Source organism: Botryllus schlosseri, chromosome 6 (genome assembly GCF_051294905.1).
Source record: "Botryllus schlosseri isolate E-star chromosome 6, Bs_hap1, whole genome shotgun sequence".
In the NCBI taxonomy this organism is placed as follows: Eukaryota; Metazoa; Chordata; class Ascidiacea; order Stolidobranchia; family Styelidae; genus Botryllus; species Botryllus schlosseri.
The window spans coordinates 9,409,122-9,424,742 of NC_137241.1; the positions used below are offsets into that span (position 1 = coordinate 9,409,122).

The window sequence follows — 15,621 nt, forward strand, 5'->3', positions numbered from 1 at the left end:
TCTTTGCATATTGTAAATACGTTTTCATTATCAGATTTGCCGGCAAGGCTGATAGAAGTGATGTTATCAAACATTCAGGGGACAATTAATTATACATCTTGAGCTATATGTTCATACCACACGGCAAGACTAGTTTCTATAGCAGGGTGGCCAAAGGGCCACATGAGACTTACGAACCATTGCGCGGGCCACTTGAATGTTGATGACCTTTTTTAGTCTTCCGATGGAATCGTACCGGATAATAGGTAACGTTGAAAACAATACTTATATTAATACGCATCAAAATCAATAACAATTACGACATGAAGACTTGGTGTGGATCCCCAACCTAGCCGCGCGAAATATTGTACATTATATAGTCATATACGACGATCTGCGAAAAATGTGGCTGGCCCCTGGCTACGCCAATGCGTCGGAACTCAGAACTGATATTTTAGTCGGCAAAATCCCAAATTTCGCGGTCAGGCTAATCAAATTTTAGTTATTCGGTTTTGGTAATTTATTTTTTGATAATACTAGTAATTTCGAGAATTAATCCGCGGGCCTCTCTAACCTTCTCGCGGGCCACGGGTTGGCCGCCCCTGTTCTAGAGGGTGGACGCCGGACGGGACAGTTGTCATTTATTGCTGTTACTTCATGACTTGCGTAGAAAGCTGTCACCACTCAAGAGATTGAGCACACGCAAGGTCGTAGCCAGAAAAACAATTTATTTTTATTTTGTTTGGGGTGGGGTGGGGGATTATGACTTTAGGGGAGCTCTCTCGTGGGAACATCTCGCAGAACCGTACATCCTGCCATAGGCAATTTCATCACTACCCTTTATACATACGATTCTTAGACGCACACACAGACATACCCTATGGAAGCTTCCAGTTGCCAACTATAGCTTATTAGGCGGTCGTTGCACGGATGAGCCCAAATCGCTGACATAAAGTGATGAACAATCAGTGTGAATTTCGGCCCTAGTCGCGCGGAGCGGAAATTTTTTTTTAATAAATGAAAGAATTCGATCAATAATATTGGTACGTCTATATGAGCAAGTGGTGTCCATTCTTATTACTTCGTTGAAGCACGGTTTGTTCGTAACCTCTGGTAGAGATTGACGCTACTTTAAAGATTGAAATCGCTGATACATACCAGACCAAATTAAAAAACACCTTTGATCAGACTCGTTCAATTTCAAATTAGCAATTTTTAACGGGAAGTGGTGATATTTTCCTGTGCCAGTTGCGTTTATGTTGGAGGGGTCTGATTGCAGGGACAGGATCATTCGGCGCCAGCCATTTAAGCACCCGAAAATCTATATCGAAGGCTTCGGAATACATGGGTCGGTTTTATGGTGGTCAATCATGTTGGGAGCGCACTTTGCGGAGTAGCATGTAGCATACTTTATATATCCTCGTGTGTCCCGGAACGGAAGTTGCCGGAGCTATCAGTCCCCAACCCCATACTGAACTGACACTCCTACAGACTCAATCAACCCAACGACCTCGGGCTACTCTAGTGTATCTACTGGTACTGTTGTATTCTCATAATTGAGAATGCAGCTAAATTCAATAATAGGTATTTGCGGAATAAATTTGTTTCGTGATACCGATAACCAAATCAAGACATGAACGGTCACTAAATCGCGCGAAGCGCGAAGAAAAATTTTAGGTTGCATACATTTGCCCCAAAATACTCTAATATCTATTGATTTTACGAAAATTTTCTAAAAATTTGGGGGGGGGGCGACCGCCCCTTTCGCCCCCCCTGGCTACGCCAGTGCCCCCTTCATCGTGATATCACAAAAAATCCAAGAGAGAAATCAGAATGCTAGCAATCCCGACGAATAGTCTGACGGCATTGAAGGTTATGGCTATTGACGAGAGAATAGTAAAATATGAAATTTGGACAGTAGACTGAGCACTAACCACGGATTGGAGGCAAATCGTGCCGAGCGCGAATATATTTTCAGTTTACTGCAGCTTCGCGCCCCCTCCAGATGATTCCACGCCACCCCCCCCCCCCCAGTTTGAGAACCACAGTCGTTCGGTTTATTAGTATTTTTTATCAGTTCAATGCATCGCAAAATTGCGATATAATGAAAAGATAGGAAGGTGTCGAAACGACTTGGAGTCGTCTTTGGAATCAGACACCCACATTCGCCAAGGCGATGTAAAGAGAAGGCATGTACACTGAATGAAAAGTAAAAGAAGATAGTAGCTATGTAAAAAAGCAAGCGACCAAAATGGGGTCGCATGTCACTGTCATTGACCTAGGAAATATGGATATAATGCATAAGTGGATCGTTCTCAGTACCAGTTTGTAAAGAAAGACACTCGTGGACCGAGTAATGTCATTTCCGTTTTGAATTTCTGTGACATTTAGAAATTGAAAAAATTAAAAAAGCATGCGCTTTGAGGTCATAAGTCCTCTTTTAAGAGGATCTGTTCTCTTTTTTAATAAAATTGAAAGTCAGAAAAAGCGTTAAAATGACATGAAAAAGTCGATTTCCGTGCAGAATTGTAGAAAAGTGGGTAATGCGATAGTCGATCACAGTCAGCACCGTAACTGCCGCACCCCAAACCCCCAATTGGGGGGGGGGGCGTGCTCGAAAGCGGCCCAAAATTTTTTCGTGAATTAGCATAAATCATAGAGTATTTTTTGAAAATTTATGCAATTTTTTCAAAAAAATTTCGCGCCGTGAATTCAAGTGAAGCTATGTATCTTTATTATTGGGTATTGGGCCAATACCGCGCCACGACCCACCAAGACATACAATCAAGTTTTAGGCCATATAACATGCGACTCCAAGAAGTGTGCCAGAACGATCGGCAGCGAGAAAACCTTGGGCGAAAGGGTCTATGCCCTGACCAAAGACTTCGTTATATATACAAAATACATATAGGTTTGATTGTCCATAGGCGCCTAAATGACTGGCGCCGAATGTTCCTGTCATTGCAATCTGAACCTCACAAGACAAATACCATCCCGCTGAGAAAAATTTTATGCCAGTGAAGAAATACCAACTTGAAATCATGTGCGTTTCTTAGTTTAGAAGCCTACGTTTGGGCGATTCTATATTTTTTGATATAGCAGACTGGAAGTTACGAAATAACATCATGTAACGAAGTCATATCAACGGGTCCGCCCGCCCGAAGATGTTTAATAATTATTTACGGGCCCTCCCGTTTTCAAGACACTTCACTCAGCTCTACCGGTAAATCTAATTATTTGAGTAGAGAGGACAATAAATTGATAGCATATGCAATCGCCGATCTGATTGACCGATTTTATCATAAATTATCGAAAATTTTCGCGCTTCGCGCTGGCTCACAATACAGTACCGATGATTTCGTGACAAATGCGAACAACGTGATGGAGGGGTCGTTTCATCACCCTATGGGAGCCCAAGACCCACGTTTTTGGGGCCCTGACGAGGTGCTGTTTCGTTCCTACCAACGAGTAATTATTAGTGAGTGGTCCTACCTTTTCAAACACACCTCATTCAGCTCTACCGGCAAATCTGATTACGTGAGCAGAGAGAAGATAAAAATTGATGACAATATATATGCAATTCCCGATCATACTGACCGATTCAGTCATTAATTCTAGAAATTCTACGCGACAAAAGCTGTTTCACTACACAAACTCCCAACACATATCATAAATAGCGGTAATCAGGGCATCGCCGGAGGGGGGTCTGGGGGGCGAAGCAGGTTTTTCAGGAGTCTAGACAAAGTGATGACCTTTTTGTCATAGTCAACACAGAAGTTTTGGTAGAGAAATTTTCAAATTCACCAGTTTTCTTAGCTTTCAGTACTTTTGATAAGTGTCCTCTTTTCGGATCTCAAAATATGGTAACCCTACTGTCGATAGATTTGCTGATTCTACTTTTGGTTCAATTCCAGGTCACAAAATGCTGACAGCGTCATAACAATGTTAGATTCAATTATGCTATCTATGGATTTTATTAATATAAATACTTTTGCACATACAGAGAACGCATCTACCTACCACACGCGCGTATCAGTTTTTCCAAGTACGCAGCACTAAGTAAAAAACTTGCTGGAGTGGCCAATGTAAAATTACACTCATGATCCGAAAGTCATTGCCATTTTGACTTTCTGTAATGCTTAGCAATTGAAACCTTTTAAAATGCGTGCGCCTTGAAGTCGGGCTATCGCACCAGAAATGAAATAAAATATACTGTAGTCAGAATATAACTGATAAATATAATGGTGAAATATAATAAAGAAAAGTTTAATCGAGTCCCTGCAGTGATTAGATTTTTACAGCGCATTTTATCAATGTTTTAAATACGATTCTTGAGCCTTTCGCGGGCCGCACAAAACTGTGTCGCGGGCCGCATGCGACCCGCGGGCCGTAGTTTGCCCACCCCTGGTATAAACTTAACTATAGAAATAGTCCGATGTGTCACATCGACAGTAGAAATGTCAGATTTTCGAATCCCATCGATCATTATTTCATCACAAGCATGATCTATCAAGCGCGCTGTAACAAATTTGTTATTCTCTTGTTCAGCCTTGGACAATTAGAAAATGTTCAGCTTTTCCAAATAAGATTAGATTTAGAATTATAGCTACACATTTATCTCCAAATTAGATTAGAATTAGAATTACCGAATTCGCGAAATCTTGAGAGTGAATCAAATTCCGTTCATATCAAGTCAGAGTTCATTTTCTCATTCTCATGACAAAAGTAAAAGTCTATATCAGGCGCGGGCAAACTATTTAGCTCGAGGGCCGCATTCAACATCGGAATCCATTCGCGGGCCGCACTATAGTAAAATCCGTATTGGAAGCCGAAACGCTATCTTTTCTTTGATTATATTGCAACCGAAGACATGGTGATGATACATATGAAAGAAATCCAATAATGATTTGATGAAAACGCACACGCGTCAGAAACAATAACAATATTTTATAAGCTGGCCAGTGGCCATTCTCAATAACCTATAATCAAATTCGGGATGAAGACATAGGTTGTGTCGGCCTTGTATGACGCATTCCACTTGCAATATCGGGGAGGCCGACGTTCGTAAAACAGACATCAGCGATTGCTTACGATTTCAGATGCATCCCTAATATCCTAATGTAGAAGTGTATTCAATGATGCGATATGAAATCGGCGTCAGCGACAGAAGGCGTGTGTTGCTAGATCCTCCAGGCCCAACTGACAACAAAAAAACAAGAGCTACTAATACGGAGTCAATGGGAAACAGAAGAATAGTCGCGATTCATATCGCGTATCGTATCAATTCAAACAATGACTCGGTGCAAAATGAAACTCCCGTGTTATAATTCAAGCGTATGCAGCATAGAAAAATTAAACTGACGCGCAATATATACTCGTGAACTGTATGCTTATACCTATAAACGCTCGTTACGTTACTCGGCTACGAGTTATGTTTGACTTCCCTAATATAAGTCTAGCAAAGCCGTATAACTATAGATAACTAACCGGCGCTTCTTCGATATACGCCCCAGATCGAAACAGTGCTCCCCATGACACCAACAAATGTTTCACATGAACACAATAAAATTTATAAACGTCAAAATAAATTGTTTTTTGCCTTTGTTGTGGAAGGAGGATATTATGGTTGGAGGAGAGGGGGATATTAGGACTGGGGAGGGAGGATTTTAGGGTTGAGTAGAGGGGGATATTAGGGTTCGGGGAATGATGGATATTAGGGTTGGGAAAGGGGGATATTAGGGTTGGAGGAGAGGGGGATATTGGGGTTGGGGAGGGCGGATATTAGGGTTAGGGGATGGGTTTAGGGTTAGGGTTAGAGCTGTGTTAGGGTTAGGAAATAGGGATATTAGGGTTGGAGGAGAGGGGGATATAAGGGTCGGGGAGGGGGATATTAGGGTTAGGGGATGGGTTTAGAGTTAGGGTTAGAGCTGGATTAGGGTTAGAGCTGTGTTAGGGTTAGGAAATGGGGATATTAGGGTTGCCGGAGGTGGGATATTAGGGTTGCCGGAGGTGGGATATTAGGGTTGCCGGAGGTGGGATATTAGGGTTAGTGGAGGTGGGATATTAGGGTTGCCGGAGGTGGGATATTAGGGTTGCCGGAGGTGGGATATTAGGGTTGCCGGAGGTGGGATATTAGGGTTGCCGGAGGTGGGATATTAGGGTTGGGAGATGTATATCCCAAGATGGGTTTAGGGTTAGGGTTAGAGCTGTGTTAGGGTTAGGGTAACCCAAGAATAGGTTTGGAGTGCGGGACACGATATTCCACACTCTCCCGACCATGATATCCCCAACCCTAATCTTGGGATACCCTAACACCAACTTTGACCCTAACCCGCCTCCAACCCTAATATCCCCCTTCCCCAGCTCTAAACCTGGAATACCCTAACACAACCCTAATATCCACCTACCCCCAACCATAATCTCCCCCAACCCTGATATCCACAACCCCAACTTTCACCACATCCAACCCTAATATCCGTCTCTCCACAGGCAAAAAACAATTTATTTTGACGTTTATAAAATTTGATCGTGTCCAAGGAAAACACTTGCTGGTTACATGTGAAACACTGTTTCGATCTGGGGCGTATATCGAAGAAGCGCCAACTAACCTACGGATAGATACGCAACGCCCGTCGTCACGCTCGCTTGCCCGGAGGAAATTACTGCTCAGCAATCTGAACGCAACATAATTGCTAATCCCATAGCTGACATCCCGCGCGCTCAAATTCAATAAAGTTGATCTTATTTGAAAGCTACTGTCGCACTGATTCCGAAAATATACATTAAAATCTAATCAGGGCAATGGAACCCCCTTGAAATACATCTCAAAGTCTTAAAATCGGCATTGTTCTAAACAATCGCAGCGACGTAGCACAATGACCACAACAATGACCCGACTCTCCGACTGTACGAACAATGCCGATATTTCAGACTTGGCGGGCGGATTCTAGGTGGATCAGTGCCTGATCACATTCTAATTTATATTTTCGGAATCAGTGCGACAGTAGCTTTCGATCAAGACCAGATTCAGTAAATTCTGCGCTCGGGAAGATAGTTTTTGGATTGCAAGAAATCCTACAGTCGCTTACGCAAAATAATTCTTCACTACAGCCTCAGCGACGCCGAAAGAAGCTGCAAATTCGGTCGTTGCCGTTCCATATTTACATTCTATAGTGCAACACTTGCACCATATATGCGAACACCAAACATGGACCATGAGCTCTCTATTACGACACAGTGCAGGAAACTACGTTACAAAACTTCTAATTCAATTTAAAAATTGATGTTTTATTTCTCTCATTCAGTGCTTTTCAAGCTTTGGGATGGCGTGAACCTCTAAAAGGTTCAAGTTCGTGCGAACGCGAACCCTTTTCAAACGTTCTGTGTAAACGCGAACGTGAAGCCAGGGCAGGGGTTCTCAGCCCTCTCTTGGCCGTGGCCAATTTTCGGTTTGAAAATGTGCTGTGGCCCACCTCTTATCTTAGAGTAATAATCCTGTTAAATGCGTGGTAATCGACAGCGCCGATATGCCTAATATTTCTCTAAAATATGCGCATTTTTCTCTTACTGATGATATTTGAATCTAGACCTCCCGGGACATGAAATCGCGCGAAGCGCGACAAAAAATTTCAAGTTGTGTAAATATTAGGGTTACCATACGTCCTCTTTTAAAAGAATTTGTCCTCTTTTTTGACTTTTTTGAAAGTGTCCTCGAAGGACGCCCTTTTGTCCTATTTTTTGAGAATTTGGGTCATATTTATAGCAAAATACGACTGAGATGCCGTAAATCAACACCGAAGTGACGCTCCGGCGGGTATTTTGGGCACCGAGCGAGAAAGATGACTTTTTTTTCAGTCAACCGACCGACCACGATGTGGGTAAAATTTGCCATTTTTTGAGAAATCTCCTCCGGTTTTACAAGTCTGAAAATTCTGAAAAAAGTGTCCTCTTTTTAGATTTCCAAAATATGGCAACCCTTATAAATATCCTCTAACAAACGACCAACAAAATAATCTTGGGCCCCTTCGAGCTCCCCCAATTGCGGGTTTGGGTGCGGCAGTTACAGCCCTATCGTAGATCATATAGGCTAAAACTCCCGAGTATATTATGATAGTACACTGCACCATCCTCGTCGCGAAACATAATGATCAGATCCCCGCATCCACTGTGTAATTTGGACTTTAGTTCCATGCACTATTGTTTGGAATAACATAATCCTTCTGGGCCAGCTTCGAACAATTCTTTGGTGAATGGGGTACAACAGAGAAGTGGTAAAAGATTTTTTAATATATGCTGTCACAATATACATTGTATGTCTTGCACCAAAACAACTGAAGATACGATCTCAGAATATTCAATCCAATGATAGAATCAATTCATGTGACTCTTACCGTACATTATGTACAATGATTTCCAGGCCGGACATTATAAACCGACTCCAAAGATTAATGCGCCCCGTGAAATCCTCAATCAATTATGATTCGTTGCGCTGTTGCAGTATACCTCCACCAGAAGCTGCTAATAATTTGCAATTATGGGTATTTTTATCTTGCAATAATACTACCTGCCGAAGTACAGTAAATTTATACATCAATTCAACTTCATTGCGAGTTCATGCATACCCCATTCACTGGCATACGACATATGACTAGGGATGGTGTGAACGTGAGGTTCACGTTCGCGTTCTGTGTGTGAACCTCGGAAATTTAGAGGTTCGCGTTCACAACAGAACCTTGCACTGCACTGTGAACCTTTTTCATGTATTACAATTTTCACTTCATTATGGCATCTTTGGTTCGAATTTATTGTATTTCAACTGGGGGCCACTCTATGCATGGCGCTGGCAGCATACAAAAATCAACGCAAAACGAACATGCACCTTGACAATCTCAAAAGTTTTACTTGTTTTGTTACAAAAGTTTGCTCGAAATATCCAGCTTCCCGTTTTTGAATATTTAGTGGCGCTGTGAGCTTGACCCGCAATCACACAACAGCACGAGCGAAATACACTACATGTAGACAGCGAATGATGTTTATTCAACCAATTAATGAGATTGATATAGTTTTCTGATGTAACAAATCTAGCAGGTGTACGGGGTCAATCTTGGCTTCATATTTTTACTGCATCATTGAAACCAAATCCGTACGATCGAGGTGTTGGCTACAGCTGTATAACTTGCGGGGTAGCCTAATATAGAAAGAAGTATAGAAACCTGTTTTACACTCTGCTCGATATCAATATGGCAATACTCAGACGCCGAATACATTGTCCGGTCTGGCCAAGATCGTTAAGGCGTGGGCTAATATTCCCTGGCTAGCCCTCGTCGAAATTGTTGGCAACGCAACGGATGATATTGATTTTATGGAAGTTTGGTTGTTTGTTTGTTTTGGGTATTCATGGTGTTTGTCAAATACTATGGTCATTTACACCAGGCCGATATTACTTTTATTTTCCGTAACTGCCGACTTATAGCACGGCCCACCTCTAGGCTTTTTGTAAGACACCGCTGACGCGGATGAGGTGGCGAGGAGGAGCCTGTAGGTAAACCTCCAGCACTTAGGTATCAGGATTCAGAAGTCGACCTCGGCCGGAATCGAACCCGCACCCATTGGTGTTGCAGCCGCGGATTATACCACTGCGCTATCTCGCCACATTTTATGGAAGTATTTTATCATCTGATTGCCTCAGTTGATACATCTAGCGACGTTTAAAACGCCGATATGTAGGCCTACTTCAGCATTGTGGCATTATGTGGCTCGAGTCATTGCTAGGCTATCACTTCATTGAAAGAGAGATTTGGAATTTGCAATATGACGTCACGTGACGTCATGAGGTTCACGTTCGCGTTCACACAGAACCTTTCTAAAAGGTTCGCGTTCACACGAACCTGAACCTTTCAGAGGTTCACACCATCCCTACATATGACCCTGCCGGAAGACTTGGCATTACCTTCCAGTTAATATATACTCGAAATTATTTCAGTTGCTGTTAGCCATAGGTTGTCATAGCAATTGGAAAAAGCCGCCGTATCTCCCCAACGTTTTCGACTTGTACATACTGACTCCATACGTGCCATTACGTCTCATCAAAGTCGGATTAAAAGCTTCATGTACGCCTAGCCTACGTCTAATTAGTAGGGATTGTGTGAACCTCTGAAAGGTTCAGGTTCGTGTGAACGCGAACCTTTTTGAAAGGTTCTGTGTGAACACCAACGTGAACCTCATGACTTCACGTGACGTCATATTGCTAATTCCAACCCTACATTTCAGTGAAGTGATAGCCTATGTACAGTGCACACGATACCTAACGACGACTTCGGTCACATATAATGCCACAATGCTACAGTACATATTGAAGTTTTAAACGACGCCAAATGCATCAATTGGGGCAATCAAATGATATAATGATACAATACCCCATCAACAAGTTATACAGCAGTAGCCAACACCCCTATCGCGCGGACTTGGTTTTTATGATACAATAAACATATGAAGTCAAGATTGCCCCGTACGCCTGTTAGGTTTGTTACATCAGAGACAACGATATCAATGTCATTGATTGGTTGAATAAGCATCATTCGCTCACTACCTCCGTCCTACATGTAGTGTATTTCGCTATTGATGTTGTGTGATTGCGGGTCAAGCTAACAGCAGAACAAATATTCACAAACGGAAAGCTGAATATTTCGAATGAAGTGAAAGTTGTAATATATCAAAAAGGTTCGCAGTGCAGAACCTACCAATGTTCGTTTGTGAACGTGAACCTCTAAATTTTCGAGGTTCACAAACAGACCGCGAACGTGAACATCACGTTCACACCATCCCTACTAATTAGATATTACGAATATATTGTTAGCGATTGACATAACAAATATAACTAAACTTACATTAATTTTAAAATTTTCTAAATAGCTTCGTGGCCCACCTCAAATGCTGCTGTGGCCCAACAGTGGGCCATGGCCCACCCTTTGAGAACCCCTGAGCTAGGGCGTCACGTAACGACATATTGCTGATTCCAACCCTACATTTCGGTAAAGCAATATATCAGTGGTTCTCAACCTTTTTGTCTTCGCGGACCCCTTTCGGACCGCCACGGACCCCGCGGACCCCCACAAGGTTTTTGTTCAAATTTAGCTCAATTATCATGAAATCGTCATCTGCCTTGTGCAAATGATAACTGTAGGCTTAGTGATCTAAACCACAAAGTGACTTATCTTGAAAATAAGGTCATACTATCCACGTAGAAATTAGGTTGACTTCTATTATTTCAAAGCGAATTCTGCAATTGCAGTTTTTTGAAATGCGTGGTCGTACGTGTCTTGAAAACCCGCGTCTTCGATAGGATATTACCGAGTGCCGAAAATTCATTTTCACAAGCATAGGTGGTGGCGAATGACGCGCAACGCTTCCGACCAGGACCGTTACTGCCGCACCCTAAACCACCAATTAGGGGGCGGGCGTGCCCGAAGAGGGCCCGAAATTATTTCGTGAGTTAACATAAATTATATAGAGTTTTTTTAAATTCGTGCAACTTCTTCAAATTATTTTTGCTGTAGGCGTGATTTAAGGTTTTCAAATATCTTGATTGTTGGGCAACTTTCCCCCAGGAAAAAACGCGAGATTTATAGAAATCGGCATTTTTGCGACGGCCACTACCCCGGCACAACCATCCAAAACATGAAGTGTTACGCCTAACATGCGATGGGCGATTTCAATATCTTTTGACATAGCAGACAGGAGGTCACGACATAATATTATGTAACGAAGTCATTGTACCAACGGGTCCTCCCGGATTTGTTTAATTAATAATTGCGGGCCCTACATATTTCAAGACACCCCACTCAGCTCTACTGGTAAATCTGATTACGTGAGGAGCGAGGAGATGAGAAAATTCGATAGCACTATATATGTAATTCCTGATCATATTAACGATTCAATCATGATTTATATAAATTTTCACGCTTCGCGCGATTAGGCAAGATGAGCCGACTCACTATACAGGACACATTTCGTTGACAAGTAGCTGTAATAACGTACAGCGTGATAGAGGGTATTGGAGGTCAAGCCCACAGACGTTTGGTTGATCACCCTATGGGGGCCCACGACCAACGTTTGGGGGGGGGCTGTCGAAGTGCTGTTTCGGTCCTGTTTCCGACGACACATTTGGGTATGATCGCAACAAATATGGCACCAAAATTGGCAAACAATTTTTTAATGCACATAGAACGTTAAGCCTGGTCATTTCTATCTATAGCAGCTTATCTTGAAGTTATTATGCAAAAATGGTTTTATATATTACAGGAGAAAATGGATTTTCTAAACATTTCGAAGTAACCGTGATGACTTTACTCGCCCATTTTTTCCATACAATCCACAACAAAACCTTTTTAAAGAGGAAAATGTCTGCATCCGTTGTCTATTGGCAATTTAGCAAGTAAAATGAGACAGCACTGTAGAATATTTGATGTCAGCTCTGTTGATGCGAGCTCTGGAGTTTTACTAGTAATGAAGCAAAACGGCCTCGTGATTTTCCGAATTAAAAAAAAAAACATAAAAATGAGCTTATCAACTATTCTGAGGCTTCGCGGACCTCCTTAAAATGCTTCACGGACCCCCAGGGGTCCGCGGACCCCCGGTTGAGAACCACTGCAATATATTATTGGACATGGTAACTGGCGACGACTCAGTCCATATACCACAATGCTGATTACATGTTGACTTTTTAAACGTTGTCTAATGTATCAAGTGTATGCAACCATCAAATGCTATAAAAACTACACCTAATCGACATCTCCGTCGCTTTGCCAATAATTTCGACGATGACTCGGATAGACCGCGGACGGATGTATCGTTATGAGTGAAACACTGGTTTTTATACTTGCGCCAGGTATCATCTCAAAAACAAATTATACAGTAGACAACAACCCAATCGCACGGATTCAGTTTTTATGGTACAATTACCATATAACATTAAGATGGATATCTTACGCCTGCTAGATTTTTTTACCTTTCTATTATTATTATTATTGAAAAGGAGAGTGACACTTTTCGCCTGTAAGGCCAGGGGTGCCATGGACTAGAACAGTGGTTCTCAACCTGGGGGGCGCGGGAGGCCCTCAGGGGTGGCGAGAAATTGATAAAGTCTGTATGAATTTGAACTAAACATGTATTTCACAACCATTCTGAGAAGACGATTGTTGAAGATGAAACTTATTCGTATTCGAAAAAGCTCGCCAAATTCAAACTCTAGCAGTCGCACTCAACGGAGTATATAGGCTGATTTCAACTTCATTTGAGCAAATTTTTGATTTTCTTTGAAAATCTTGAGCAATTACCTTAGTCATTCATTACTTCATAGCTTTGGCAGTAGCCTAAAGCTCGGTGCGCTGGGTAGCTGTTGTTAATAGCTGGCGAACTGCACTGCTTAAAATAGACTTAGATGCAATATAGGTTGCCCGGTTTCGCCCTCAATTAGGCTACCCTAAATCCACACAATTTAATTCAACTCCAAAACTGATCAAATTTAGCATGGCAGTACAGAACGATGCCGTGCTCTCTGTAGTCGCTACCAGTATTAGGATTAGCCTCAGTGCAACCAACATTGAACTAAATTGATGTCCTGTTCAATGTTTTGTGCTATTTTCAAACAAGTTTGGGGAAATTTGTCAGAAATGTTAGACTCAACAACTGGAATGCCGATTAAAATTTGGCGTAATATATACCATATGTATGCTGTTAGATCAGGGATGGGCAACCTGCAGCCGTAGAAGGTAATTTGTGCTGCCGTCGACACCTAATTCAATTAGTATGTATTGGCGGCCGTTGACAATGCAAATTGAAATTACGAATTCAACATGACGTCATATTTCGATTTTAATATAGCACCGTTCTTCTCAATCTAAGCCGGAATCGGAAACGTGTGCTCTCACGAAATAAATTTGTTTGTGGTACATTTGGGTGATTTCAATATATTTCCACTATTTCCACTACCGATACATTCAATAATCCAGATGGGGGATCAAGAAATTACAGCATGCAACAAAGTGACTAATAACAATTGGCCCATCCCAAGATGCATTATCAATTACAGAGGTGGTCAGTAACGAATTACTTCTACTTTTTCTAAGTACTCAAGTAGTTTTCCTCTACTTCTGGTACTTACTCAACTAGATATGATATTCGCTACTTCTACTTCTACTTCGTAATATTTTGTGATCTACTTACTTACTTTTCACTAATTTCAGTTGGTCAAGTAGAAGTAGTTCAATCTTCTAATCAGGAAGATAGCCCGAGGAATTTCAGGGCTGTTTTCACGGAGTATCAACATTTAATCTTCATAAAAGTTTAGTAAAGCCCAGAATTTTCGTCGCGCTTCGCGCGCAGTGCTGGATACGTAGTGACCAGTATAATTTCACGAAAGTATCGGTGAATATAATTTAGGTAGAGGGTTGGCGTGGTTCCATTCACACCACATTGTCGCCCTTCGTCCATATCAAATAACTCATCACAGTGTATATGGCTCATCATAACGCTTGAAACTTATGTTTCGCAATCTAGCATTTACTTGTCATATCGTAATCTAACATGTCCAATTGTCCATGTCCATGGCGTGTCCAAATCTGGAAAAGTGGACTCTGAATTTTTTTAGTTTTAGAGCTGTTTTAGCATACCACCATTGAAACTTTGTGGACTAAAAACATGAAATTGATGTTCTGCTTTTAGAAGTAGTATTTATATTTCACTTTCAATTCCCAGTATCATATACTTTGAGTTATAATTATTATCAGTTCTTTTGTCTGGATAACACACATGTTGAAGTATGAAAGCAAGTGTAATGATGCCTTTAATTTCTGGAATTAAAGCTACACAATATGACATTTTTACGGTCCACCATATTTTTTATTGACGTTTACTAATCTCGCTAAGTGTTTACACCGTATCCTATACAACTTCTCCGTATTGCTCTTCGACTAAACTGCGGGCCTTATAATATGGGGAATGCCGCCATACCATGCTATTTACTAAAACGTGCTGTTCGAGAAAACAGAGGATTAGCATCGCATTTCCATATCAATACCATCATTTTCATCCCATGTTGTGGACGAATACTTATGCTATCGAAAATTGGATACCTGTTGGTATGCATCAATATGAATCAAGCTCGTCAGCTATCGCATAGCTCAATTTGCACCTTTTTACAATCCATGTGAACGAATTAGGATCGTTTTCATAACCACTCACTTACTTGAGTACTTTTAAAGTCAGTCAATTCTACTTCTACTTCAAGTAGTTTTAGATTGCTTATGGAAGAAGTACTTCTACTCGTACTTGAGTAGATTTTTTCGTCACTACTTCTACTTCTACTTGAGTAGATTTCTTGACTACTTTGACCATCTCTGAATTCATTTATAACTTGCCCTAAATTTTCGAAATCACTTCCTCCATAAACTTTACCGGTGAATCTGATCACATGGGCTGAGAAAGGATAAATATTTGATAGTAATATGAGATACTGCTAAACTATTAATTACGGAATAACTTCGTGAATCTGAAGAATTTTCACGCTTGGCGCGACAATATGTAATCCTAGCCTAATAATATTGCCAATCTCGAGTTCAGTGCGTACAATAGGCCGTTGTGAAA

General features: G+C 41.5%; 1 protein-coding gene across 1 annotated transcript in view; it reads right to left on the reverse strand.

Annotated features, from left to right (window-relative positions):
* LOC145440866 (uncharacterized) overlaps nucleotides 1–15,621 on the reverse strand; it is a 194,380-nt gene that overhangs the window by 75,591 nt on the left and 103,168 nt on the right. The gene's annotated exons all lie outside the window — the stretch shown is intronic.